This window comes from Lissotriton vulgaris, chromosome 9 (genome assembly GCF_964263255.1).
Source record: "Lissotriton vulgaris chromosome 9, aLisVul1.2, whole genome shotgun sequence".
Classification (NCBI taxonomy): Eukaryota; Metazoa; Chordata; class Amphibia; order Caudata; family Salamandridae; genus Lissotriton; species Lissotriton vulgaris.
Genome location: NC_141697.1, coordinates 956,701,355 through 956,715,763, shown reverse-complemented (window position 1 = coordinate 956,715,763; position 14,409 = coordinate 956,701,355).

The following is a 14,409-nucleotide window of genomic DNA, read 5'->3' as shown; positions in this document are numbered from 1 at the left end:
AATGTTGAAATTTCATCCATATTGACCATTTTGGGATCGTTCGACAGGTCCGGAGTCATCGTTTTTCATCCGAAAATTGATTTTTCGGACTGTACCAAAGATGATTCAAAATGTCAATTGGATCGTGCCTCATGTTGAATAACCACTTTTTAAACCCTCACAGTGACCAAAATTGCCATTTTTATAGAGTTTTGCTTACTCGAAAGCTTCCATTTTGACCCGTTTCAGGCACAGAAATGACTTTAAACACACTTACTTTAGTTGACAAAGTCATAATTCACATCCAACAGTCATTTAGAGTCAAAAGATTAAATGTTGAAATTTCATCCATATTGACCATTTTGGGATCGTTCGACAGGTCCGGAGTCATCGTTTTTCATCCGAAAATTGATTTTTTGGACTGTACCAAAAATGATTCAAAATGTCAATTGGATCGTGCCTCATGTTGAATAACCACTTTTTAAACCCTCACAGTGACAAAAATTGCCATTTTTACAGAGTTTTGCTTACTCAAAAGCTTCAATTTTGACCCGTTTCAGGCACAGAAATGACTTTAAACACACTTATTTTAGTTAACAAAGTCATAATTCACATCCAACAGTCATTTATAGTCAAGAGATTAAATGTTGAAATTTCATCATTATAGACCATTTTGGGATCGTTCGACAGGTCCGGAGTCATCGTTTTTCATCCGAAAATTGATTTTTTGGACTGTACCAAAAATGATTCAAAATGTGAATTGGATCATGCCTCATGTTGAATAATCACTTTTTAAACCCTCACAGTGACCAAAATTGCCATTTTTACAGAGTTTTGCTTACTCAAAAGCTTCAATTTTGACCCGTTTCAGGCACAGAAATGACTTTAAACACACTTATTTTAGTTGACAAAGTCATAATTCACATCCAACAGTCATTTAGAGTCAAAAGATTAAATGTTGAAATTTCATCCATATTGACCATTTTGGGATCGTTCGACAGGTCCGGAGTCATCGTTTTTCATCCGAAAATTGATTTTTTGGACTGTACCAAAAATGATTCAAAATGTCAATTGGATCGTGCCTCATGTTGAATAACCACTTTTAAAACCCTCACAGTGACCAAAATTGCCATTTTTACAGAGTTTTGCTTACTCAAAAGCTTCCATTTTGACCCGTTTCAGGCACAGAAATGACTTTAAACACACTTATTCTAGTTGACAAAGTCATAATTCACATTCAACAGTCATTTAGAGTCAAAAGATTAAATGTTGAAATTTCATCATTATAGACCATTTTGGGATCGTTCGACAGGTCCGGAGTCATCGTTTTTCATCCGAAAATTGATTTTTTGGACTGTACCAAAAATGATTCAAAATGTCAATTGGATCATGCCTCATGTTGAATAACCACTTTTTAAACCCTCAGAGTGACCAAAATTGCCATTTTTACAGAGTTTTGCTTACTCAAAAGCTTCAATTTTGACCCGTTTCAGGCACAGAAATGACTTTAAACACACTTATTTTAGTTGACAAAGTCATAATTCACATCCAACAGTCATTTAGAGTCAAAAGATTAAATGTTGAAATTTCATCCATATTGACGATTTTGGGATCGTTCGACAGGTCCGGAGTCATCGTTTTTCATCCGAAAATCTATTTTTGGGACTGTACCAAAAATGATTCAAAATGTCAATGGGACCATGCCTCATGTTGAATAACCACTTTTTAAACCCTCACAGTGACCAAAATTGCCATTTTTACAGAGTTTTGCTTACTCAAAAGCTTCCATTTTGACCCGTTTCAGGCACAGAAATGACTTTAAACAAACTTATTTTAGTTGTCAAAGTCATAATTCACATCCAACAGTCATTTAGAGTCAAAAGATTAAATGTTGAAATGTCATCCATATTGACCATTTTGGGATCGTTCGACAGGTCCGGAGTCATCGTCTTTCATCCGAAAATTGATTTTTTGGACTGTACCAAAAATGATTAAAAATGTCAATTGGATCATGCCTCATGTTGAATAACCACTTTTTAAACCCTCACAGTGACCAAAATTGCCATTTTTACAGAGTTTTCCTTACTCAAAAGCTTCAATTTTGACCCGTTTCAGGCACAGAAATGACTTTAAACACACTTATTTTAGTTAACAAAGTCATAATTCACATCCAACAGTCATTTAGAGTCAAAAGATTAAATGTTGAAATTTCATCCATATTGACCATTTTGGGATCGTTCGACAGGTCCGGAGTCATCGTTTTTCATCCGAAAATTGATTTTTTGGGCAGTACCAAAAATGATTCAAAATGTGAATTGGATCATGCCTCATGTTGAATAACCACTTTTTAAACCCTCACAGTGACCAAAATTGCCATTTTTACAGAGTTTTGCTTACTCAAAAGCTTCAATTTTGACCCGTTTCAGGCACAGAAATGACTTTAAACACACTTATTTTAGTTGACAAAGTCATAATTCACATCCAACAGTCATTTAGAGTCAAAAGATTAAATGTTGAAATTTCATCCATATTGACCATTTTGGGATCGTTCGACAGGTCCGGAGTCATCGTTTTTCATCCGAAAATTGATTTTTTGGACTGTACCAAAAATGATTCAAGATGTCAATTGGATCGTGCCTCATGTTGAATAACCACTTTTAAAACCCTCACAGTGACAAAAATTGCCATTTTTACAGAGTTTTGCTTACTCAAAAGCTTCAATTTTGACCCGTTTCAGGCACAGAAATGACTTTAAACACACTTATTCTAGTTGACAAAGTCATAATTCACATACAACAGTCATTTAGAGTCAAAAGATTAAATGTTGAAATTTCATCATTATAGACCATTTTTGGATTGTTCGACAGGTCCGGAGTCATCGTTTTTCATCCGAAAATTGATTTTTTGGACTGTACCAAAAATGATTCAAAATGTCAATTGGATCATGCCTCATGTTGAATAACCACTTTTTAAACCCTCACAGTGACCAAAATTGCCATTTTTACAGAGTTTTGCTTACTCAAAAGCTTCCATTTTGACCCGTTTCAGGCACAGAAATGACTTTAAACACACTTATTCTAGTTGACAAAGTCATAATTCACATTCAACAGTCATTTAGAGTCAAAAGATTAAATGTTGAAAATTCATCATTATAGACCATTTTGGGATCGTTCGACAGGTCCGGAGTCATCGTTTTTCATCCGAAAATTGATTTTTTGGACTGTACCAAAAATGATTCAAAATGTCAATTGGATCATGCCTCATGTTGAATAACCACTTTTTAAACCCCCACAGTGACCAAAATTGCCATTTTTACAGAGTTTTGCTTACTCAAAAGCTTCAATTTTGACCCGTTTCAGGCACAGAAATGACTTTAAACACACTTATTTTAGTTGACAAAGTCATAATTCACATCCAACAGTCATTTAGAGTCAAAAGATTAAATGTTGAAATTTCATCCATATTGACTATTCTGGGATCGTTCGACAGGTCCGGAGTCATCGTTTTTCATCCGAAAATTGATTTTTTGGACTGTACCAAAAAATGATTCAAAATGTCAATTGGATCGTGCCTCATGTTGAATAACCACTTTTTCAACCCTCACAGTGACCAAAATTGCCATTTTTACAGAGTTTTGCTTACTTAAAAGCTTCAATTTTGACCCGTTTCAGGCACAGAAATGACTTTAAACACACTTATTCTAGTTGACAAAGTCATAATTCACATCCAACAGTCATTTAGAGTCAAAAGATTAAAGGTTAAAATGTCATCATTATAGACCATTTTGGGATCGTTCGACAGGTCCGGAGTCATCGTTTTTCATCTGAAAATTGATTTTTTGGACTGTACCAAAAATGATTCAAAATGTCAATTGGATCATGCCTCATGTTGAATAACCATTTTTTAAACCCTCACAGTGACCAAAGTTGCCATTTTTACAGAGTTTTGCTTACTCAAAAGCTTCCATTTTGACCCGTTTCAGGCACAGAAATGACTTTAAACACACTCATTTTAGTTGACAAAGTCATAATTCACATCCAACAGTCATTTAGAGTCAAAAGATTAAATGTTAAAATTTCATCCATATTGACCATTTTGGGATCGTTCGACAGGTCCAGGGTCATCGTTTTTCATCCGAAAATTGATTTTTTGGACTGTACCAAAAATGATTCAAAATGTCAATTGGATCATGCCTCATGTTGAATAACCACTTTTTAAACCCTAACAGTGACCAAAATTGCCATTTTTACAGAGTTTTGCTAACTCAAAAGCTTCAATTTTGACCCGTTTCAGGCACAGAAATGACTTTAAACACACTTATTTTAGTTGAAGAAGTCATAATTCACATCCAACAGTTATTTAGAGTCAAAAGATTAAATGTTGAAATTTCATCCATATTGACCATTTTGGGATCGTTCGACAGGTCCGGAGTCATCGTTTTTCATCCGAAAATTGATTTTTTGGGCAGTACCAAAAATGATTCAAAATGTGAATTGGATCATGCCTCATGTTGAATAACCACTTTTTAAACCCTCACAGTGACCAAAATTGCCATTTTTACAGAGTTTTGCTTACTCAAAAGCTTCAATTTTGACCCGTTTCAGGCACAGAAATGACTTTAAACACACTTATTTTAGTTAACAAAGTCATAATTCACATCCAACAGTCATTTATAGTCAAGAGATTAAATGTTGAAATTTCATCATTATAGACCATTTTGGGATCGTTCGACAGGTCCGGAGTCATCGTTTTTCATCCGAAAATTGATTTTTTGGACTGTACCAAAAATGATTCAAAATGTCAATTGGATCATGCCTCATGTTGAATAACCACTTTTTAAACCCTCACAGTGACCAAAATTGCCATTATTACAGAGTTTTGCTTACTCAAAAGCTTCAATTTTGACCCGTTTCAGGCACAGAAATGACTTTAAACACACTTATTTTAGTTGACAAAGTCATAATTCACATCCAACAGTAATTTAGAGTCAAAAGATTAAATGTTACAATTTCATCATTATAGACCATTTTGGGAACATTCAACAGGTCCGGAGTCATCGTTTTTCATCCAAAAATTGATTTTTTGGACTGTACCAAAAATGATTCAAAATGTCAATTGGATCGTGCATCATGTTGAATAACCACTTTTTAAACTCTCACAGTGACCAAAATTGCCATTTTTAAAGAGTTTTGCTTACTCAAAAGCTTCCATTTTGACCCGTTTCAGGCAAAGAAATGACTTTAAACACACTCATTTTAGTTGACAAAGTCATAATTCACATCCAACAGTCATTTAGAGTCAAAAGATTAAATGTTAAAATTTCATCCATATTGACCATTTTGGGATCGTTCGACAGGTCCGGAGTCATCGTTTTTCATCCGAAAATTGATTTTTTGGACTGTACCAAAAATGATTCAAAATGTCAATTGGATCATGCCTCATGTTGAATAACCACTTTTTAAACCCTCACAGTGACCAAAATTGCCATTTTTACAGAGTTTTGCTTACTCAAAAGCTTCAATTTTGACCCGTTTCAGGCACAGAAATGACTTTAAACACACTTATTTTAGTTGACAAAGTCATAATTCACATCCAACAGTAATTTAGAGTCAAAAGATTAAATGTTACAATTTCATCATTATAGACCATTTTGGGAACATTCAACAGGTCCGGAGTCATCGTTTTTCATCCAAAAATTGATTTTTTGGACTGTACCAAAAATGATTCAAAATGTCAATTGGATCGTGCATCATGTTGAATAACCACTTTTTAAACTCTCACAGTGACCAAAATTGCCATTTTTAAAGAGTTTTGCTTACTCAAAAGCTTCCATTTTGACCCGTTTCAGGCAAAGAAATGACTTTAAACACACTCATTTTAGTTGACAAAGTCATAATTCACATCCAACAGTCATTTAGAGTCAAAAGATTAAATGTTAAAATTTCATCCATATTGACCATTTTGGGATCGTTCGACAGGTCCGGAGTCATCGTTTTTCATCCGAAAATTGATTTTTTGGACTGTACCAAAAATGATTCAAAATGTCAATTGGATCATGCCTCATGTTGAATAACCACTTTTTAAACCCTCAGAGTGACCAAAATTGCCATTTTTACAGAGTTTTGCTAACTCAAAAGCTTCAATTTTGACCCGTTTCAGGCACAGAAATGACTTTAAACACACTTATTTTAGTTAAAGAAGTCGTAATTCACATCCAACAGTTATTTAGAGTCAAAAGATTAAATGTTGAAATTTCATCCATATTGACCATTTTGGGATCGTTCGACAGGTCCGGAGTCATCGTTTTTCATCCGAAAATTGACTTTTCGGACTGTACCAAAGATGATTCAAAATGTCAATTGGATCGTGCCTCATGTTGAATAACCACTTTTTAAACCCTCACAGTGACCAAAATTGCCATTTTTATAGAGTTTTGCTTACTCGAAAGCTTCCATTTTGACCCGTTTCAGGCACAGAAATGACTTTAAACACACTTATTCTAGTTGACAAAGTCATAATTCACATCCAACAGTCATTTAGAGTCAAAAGATTAAATGTTGAAATTTCATCCATATTGACCATTTTGGGATCGTTCGACAGGTCCGGAGTCATCGTTTTTCATCCGAAAATTGATTTTTCGGACTGTACCAAAAATGATTCAAAATGTCAATTGGATCGTGCCTCATGTTGAATAACCACTTTTTAAACCCTCACAGTGACCAAAATTGCCATTTTTACAGAGTTTTGCTTACTCAAAAGCTTCAATTTTGACCCGTTTCAGGCACAGAAATGACTTTAAACACACTTATTTTAGTTGACAAAGTCATAATTCACATCCAACAGTCATTTAGAGTCAAAAGATTAAATGTTGAAATTTCATCCATATTGACCATTTTGGGATCGTTCGACAGGTCCGGAGTCATCGTTTTTCATCCGAAAATTGATTTTTCAGACTGTACCAAAGATGATTCAAAATGTCAATTGGATCGTGCCTCATGTTGAATAACCACTTTTTAAACCCTCACAGTGACCAAAATTGCCATTTTTATAGAGTTTTGCTTACTCGAAAGCTTCCATTTTGACCCGTTTCAGGCACAGAAATGACTTTAAACACACTTATTCTAGTTGACAAAGTCATAATTCACATCCAACAGTCATTTAGAGTCAAAAGATTAAATGTTGAAATTTCATCCATATTGACCATTTTGGGATCGTTCGACAGGTCCGGAGTCATCGTTTTTCATCCGAAAATTGATTTTTCGGACTGTACCAAAAATGATTCAAAATGTCAATTGGATCGTGCCTCATGTTGAATAACCACTTTTTAAACCCTCACAGTGACCAAAATTGCCATTTTTACAGAGTTTTGCTTACTCAAAAGCTTCAATTTTGACCCGTTTCAGGCACAGAAATGACTTTAAACACACTTATTTTAGTTGACAAAGTCATAATTCACATCCAACAGTCATTTAGAGTCAAAAGATTAAATGTTGAAATTTCATCCATATTGACCATTTTGGGATTGTTCGACAGGTCCGGAGTCATCGTTTTTCATCCGAAAATTGATTTTTTGGACTGTACCAAAAATGATTCAAAATGTCAATTGGATCGTGCCTCATGTTGAATAACCACTTTTTAAACCCTCACAGTGACAAAAATTGCCATTTTTACAGAGTTTTGCTTACTCAAAAGCTTCAATTTTGACCCGTTTCAGGCACAGAAATGACTTTAAACACACTTATTCTAGTTGACAAAGTCATAATTCACATCCAACAGTCATTTAGAGTCAAAAGATTAAATGTTAAAATGTCATCATTATAGACCATTTTGGGATCGGTCGACAGGTCCGGAGTCATCGTTTTTCATCCGAAAATTGATTTTTTGGACTGTACCAAAAATGATTCAAAATGTCAATTGGATCATGCCTCATGTTGAATAACCACTTTTTAAACCCTCACAGTGACCAAAATTGCCATTTTTACAGAGTTTTGCTTACTCAAAAGCTTCAATTTTGACCCGTTTCAGGCACAGAAATGACTTTAAACACACTTATTTTAGTTGACAAAGTCATAATTCACATCCAACAGTCATTTAGAGTCAAAAGATTAAATGTTGAAATTTCATCCATATTGACCATTTTGGGATCGTTCGACAGGTCCGGAGTCATCGTTTTTCATCCGAAAATTGATTTTTTGGACTGTACCAAAAATGATTCAAAATGTCAATTGGATCGTGCCTCATGTTGAATAACCACTTTTAAAACCCTCACAGTGACCAAAATTGCCATTTTTACAGAGTTTTGCTTACTCAAAAGCTTCCATTTTGACCCGTTTCAGGCACAGAAATGACTTTAAACACACTTATTCTAGTTGACAAAGTCATAATTCACATCCAACAGTCATTTAGAGTCAAAAGATTAAATGTTGAAATTTCATCCATATTGACGATTTTGGGATCGTTCGACAGGTCCGGAGTCATCGTTTTTCATCCGAAAATCTATTTTTGGGACTGTACCAAAAATGATTCAAAATGTCAATGGGACCATGCCTCATGTTGAATAACCACTTTTTAAACCCTCACAGTGACCAAAATTGCCATTTTTACAGAGTTTTGCTTACTCAAAAGCTTCCATTTTGACCCGTTTCAAGCACAGAAATGACTTTAAACAAACTTATTTTAGTTGACAAAGTCATAATTCACATCCAACAGTCATTTAGAGTCAAAAGATTAAATGTTGAAATGTCATCCATATTGACCATTTTGGGATCGTTCGACAGGTCTGGAGTCATCGTTTTTCATCCGAAAATTGATTTTTCGGACTTTACCAAAAATGATTCAAAATGTCAATTGATCGTGCCTCATGTTGAATAACCACTTTTTAAGCCCTCACAGTGACCAAAATTGCCATTTTTACAGAGTTTTGCTTACTTAAAAGCTTCAATTTTGACCCGTTTCAGGCACAGAAATGACTTTAAACACACTTATTTTAGTTAACAAAGTCATAATTCACATCCAACAGTCATTTATAGTCAAGAGATTAAATGTTGAAATTTCATCATTATAGACCATTTTGGGATCGTTCGACAGGTCCGGAGTCATCGTCTTTCATCCGAAAATTGATTTTTTGGACTGTACCAAAAATGATTAAAAATGTCAATTGGATCATGCCTCATGTTGAATAACCACTTTTTAAACCCTCACTGTGACCAAAATTGCCATTTTTACAGAGTTTTCCTTACTCAAAAGCTTCAATTTTGACCCGTTTCAGGCACAGAAATGACTTTAAACACACTTATTTTAGTTAACAAAGTCATAATTCACATCCAACAGTCATTTAGAGTCAAAAGATTAAATGTTGAAATTTCATCCATATTGACCATTTTGGGATCGTTCGACAGGTCCGGAGTCATCGTTTTTCATCCGAAAATTGATTTTTTGGGCAGTACCAAAAATGATTCAAAATGTGAATTGGATCATGCCTCATGTTGAATAACCACTTTTTAAACCCTCACAGTGACCAAAATTGCCATTTTTACAGAGTTTTGCTTACTCAAAAGCTTCAATTTTGACCCGTTTCAGGCACAGAAATGACTTTAAACACACTTATTTTAGTAGACAAAGTCATAATTCACATCCAACAGTCATTTAGAGTCAAAAGATTAAATGTTGAAATTTCATCCATATTGACCATTTTGGGATCGTTCGACAGGTCTGGAGTCATCGTTTTTCATCCGAAAATTGATTTTTTGGACTGTACCAAAAATGATTCAAAATGTCAATTGGATCGTGCCTCATGTTGAATAACCACTTTTAAAACCCTCACAGTGACAAAAATTGCCATTTTTACAGAGTTTTGCTTACTCAAAAGCTTCAATTTTGACCCGTTTCAGGCACAGAAATGACTTTAAACACACTTATTCTAGTTGACAAAGTCATAATTCACATCCAACAGTCATTTAGAGTCAAAAGATTAAATGTTAAAATGTCATCATTATAGACCATTTTGGGATCGTTCGACAGGTCCGGAGTCATCGTTTTTCATCCGAAAATTGATTTTTTGGACTGTACCAAAAATGATTCAAAATGTCAATTGGATCATGCCTCATGTTGAATAACCACTTTTTAAACCCTCACAGTGACCAAAATTGCCATTTTTACAGAGTTTTGCTTACTCAAAAGCTTCCATTTTAACCCGTTTCAGGCACAGAAATGACTTTAAACACACTTATTCTAGTTGACAAAGTCATAATTCACATTCAACAGTCATTTAGAGTCAAAAGATTAAATGTTGAAAATTCATCATTATAGACCATTTTGGGATCGTTCGACAGGTCCGGAGTCATCGTTTTTCATCCAAAAATTGATTTTTTAGACTGTACCAAAAATGATTCAAAATGTCAATTGGATCGTGCATCATGTTGAATAACCACTTTTTAAACTCTCACAGTGACCAAAATTGCCTTTTTTACAGAGTTTTGCTTACTCAAAAGCTTCCATTTTGACCCGTTTCAGGCACAGAAATGACTTTAAACACACTTATTCTAGTTGACAAAGTCATAATTCACATTCAACAGTCATTTAGAGTCAAAAGATTAAATGTTGAAATTTCATCCATATTGACGATTTTGGGATCGTTCGACAGGTCCGGAGTCATCGTTTTTCATCCGAAAATCTATTTTTGGGACTGTACCAAAAATGATTCAAAATGTCAATGGGACCATGCCTCATGTTGAATAACCACTTTTTAAACCCTCACAGTGACCAAAATTGCCATTTTTACCGAGTTTTGCTTACTCAAAAGCTTCAATTTTGACCCGTTTGAGGCACAGAAATGACTTTAAACAAACTTATTTTAGTTGACAAAGTCATAATTCACATCCAACAGTCATTTAGAGTCAAAAGATTAAATGTTGAAATGTCATCCATATTGACCATTTTGGGATTGTTCGACAGGTCTGGAGTCATCGTTTTTCATCCGAAAATTGATTTTTCGGACTTTACCAAAAATGATTCAAAATGTCAATTGGATCATGCCTCATGTTGAATAACCACTTTTTAAACCCTCACAGTGACCAAAATTGCCATTTTTACAGAGTTTTGCTTACTCAAAAGCTTCCATTTTGACCCGTTTCAGGCACAGAAATGACTTTAAACACACTTATTCTAGTTGACAAAGTCATAATTCACATCCAACAGTCATTTAGAGTCAAAAGATTAAAGGTTAAAATGTCATCATTATAGACCATTTTGGGATCGTTCGACAGGTCCGGAGTCATCGTTTTTCATCTGAAAATTGATTTTTTGGACTGTACCAAAAATGATTCAAAATGTCAATTGGATCATGCCTCATGTTGAATAACCACTTTTTAAACCCTCACAGTGACCAAAATTGCCATTTTTAAAGAGTTTTGCTTACTCAAAAGCTTCCATTTTGACCCGTTTCAGGCAAAGAAATGACTTTAAACACACTCATTTTAGTTGACAAAGTCATAATTCACATACAACAGTTATTTAGAGTCAAAAGATTAAATGTTGAAATTTCATCCATATTGACCATTTTGGGATCGTTCGACAGGTCCGGAGTCATCGTTTTTCATCCGAAAATTGATTTTTCGGACTGTACCAAAGATGATTCAAAATGTCAATTGGATCGTGCCTCATGTTGAATAACCACTTTTTAAACCCTCACAGTGACCAAAATTGCCATTTTTATAGAGTTTTGCTTACTCGAAAGCTTCCATTTTGACCCGTTTCAGGCACAGAAATGACTTTAAACACACTTATTCTAGTTGACAAAGTCATAATTCACATCCAACAGTCATTTAGAGTCAAAAGATTAAATGTTGAAATTTCATCCATATTGACCATTTTGGGATCGTTCGACAGGTCCGGAGTCATCGTTTTTCACCCGAAAATTGATTTTTCGGACTGTACCAAAAATGATTCAAAATGTCAATTGGATCGTGCCTCATGTTGAATAACCACTTTTTAAACCCTCACAGTGACCAAAATTGCCATTTTTACAGAGTTTTGCTTACTCAAAAGCTTCAATTTTGACCCGTTTCAGGCACAGAAATGACTTTAAACACACTTACTTTAGTTGACAAAGTCATAATTCACATCCAACAGTCATTTAGAGTCAAAAGATTAAATGTTGAAATTTCATCCATATTGACCATTTTGGGATCGTTCGACAGGTCCGGAGTCATCGTTTTTCATCCGAAAATTGATTTTTTGGACTGTACCAAAAATGATTCAAAATGTCAATTGGATCGTGCCTCATGTTGAATAACCACTTTTTAAACCCTCACAGTGACAAAAATTGCCATTTTTACAGAGTTTTGCTTACTCAAAAGCTTCAATTTTGACCCGTTTCAGGCACAGAAATGACTTTAAACACACTTATTCTAGTTGACAAAGTCATAATTCACATCCAACAGTCATTTAGAGTCAAAAGATTAAATGTTAAAATGTCATCATTATAGACCATTTTGGGATCGTTCGACAGGTCCGGAGTCATCGTTTTTCATCCGAAAATTGATTTTTTGGACTGTACCAAAAATTATTCAAAATGTCAATTGGATCATGCCTCATGTTGAATAACCACTTTTTAAACCCTCACAGTGACCAAAATTGCCATTTTTACAGAGTTTTGCTTACTCAAAAGCTTCAATTTTGACCCGTTTCAGGCACAGAAATGACTTTAAACACACTTATTTTAGTTAACAAAGTCATAATTCACATCCAACAGTCATTTATAGTCAAGAGATTAAATGTTGAAATTTCATCATTATAGACCATTTTGGGATCGTTCGACAGGTCCGGAGTCATCGTTTTTCATCCGAAAATTGATTTTTTGGACTGTACCAAAAATGATTCAAAATGTGAATTGGATCATGCCTCATGTTGAATAACCACTTTTTAAACCCTCACAGTGACCAAAATTGCCATTTTTACAGAGTTTTGCTTACTCAAAAGCTTCAATTTTGACCCGTTTCAGGCACAGAAATGACTTTAAACACACTTATTTTAGTTGACAAAGTCATAATTCACATCCAACAGTCATTTAGAGTCAAAAGATTAAATGTTGAAATTTCATCCATATTGACCATTTTGGGATCGTTCGACAGGTCCGGAGTCATCGTTTTTCATCCGAAAATTGATTTTTTGGACTGTACCAAAAATGATTCAAAATGTCAATTGGATCGTGCCTCATGTTGAATAACCACTTTTAAAACCCTCACAGTGACCAAAATTGCCATTTTTACAGAGTTTTGCTTACTCAAAAGCTTCCATTTTGACCCGTTTCAGGCACAGAAATGACTTTAAACACACTTATTCTAGTTGACAAAGTCATAATTCACATTCAACAGTCATTTAGAGTCAAAAGATTAAATGTTGAAATTTCATCATTATAGACCATTTTGGGATCGTTCGACAGGTCCGGAGTCATCGTTTTTCATCCGAAAATTGATTTTTTGGACTGTACCAAAAATGATTCAAAATGTCAATTGGATCATGCCTCATGTTGAATAACCACTTTTTAAACCCTCAGAGTGACCAAAATTGCCATTTTTACAGAGTTTTGCTAACTCAAAAGCTTCAATTTTGACCCGTTTCAGGCACAGAAATGACTTTAAACACACTTATTTTAGTTAAAGAAGTCATAATTCACATCCAACAGTTATTTAGAGTCAAAAGATTAAATGTTGAAATTTCATCCATATTGACCATTTTGGGATCGTTCGACAGGTCCGGAGTCATCGTTTTTCATCCGAAAATTGATTTTTCGGACTGTACCAAAGATGATTCAAAATGTCAATTGGATCGTGCCTCATGTTGAATAACCACTTTTTAAACCCTCACAGTGACCAAAATTGCCATTTTTATAGAGTTTTGCTTACTCGAAAGCTTCCATTTTGACCCGTTTCAGGCACAGAAATGACTTTAAACACACTTACTTTAGTTGACAAAGTCATAATTCACATCCAACAGTCATTTAGAGTCAAAAGATTAAATGTTGAAATTTCATCCATATTGACCATTTTGGGATCGTTCGACAGGTCCGGAGTCATCGTTTTTCATCCGAAAATTGATTTTTTGGACTGTACCAAAAATGATTCAAAATGTCAATTGGATCGTGCCTCATGTTGAATAACCACTTTTTAAACCCTCACAGTGACAAAAATTGCCATTTTTACAGAGTTTTGCTTACTCAAAAGCTTCAATTTTGACCCGTTTCAGGCACAGAAATGACTTTAAACACACTTATTTTAGTTAACAAAGTCATAATTCACATCCAACAGTCATTTATAGTCAAGAGATTAAATGTTGAAATTTCATCATTATAGACCATTTTGGGATCGTTCGACAGGTCCGGAGTCATCGTTTTTCATCCGAAAATTGATTTTTTGGACTGTACCAAAAATG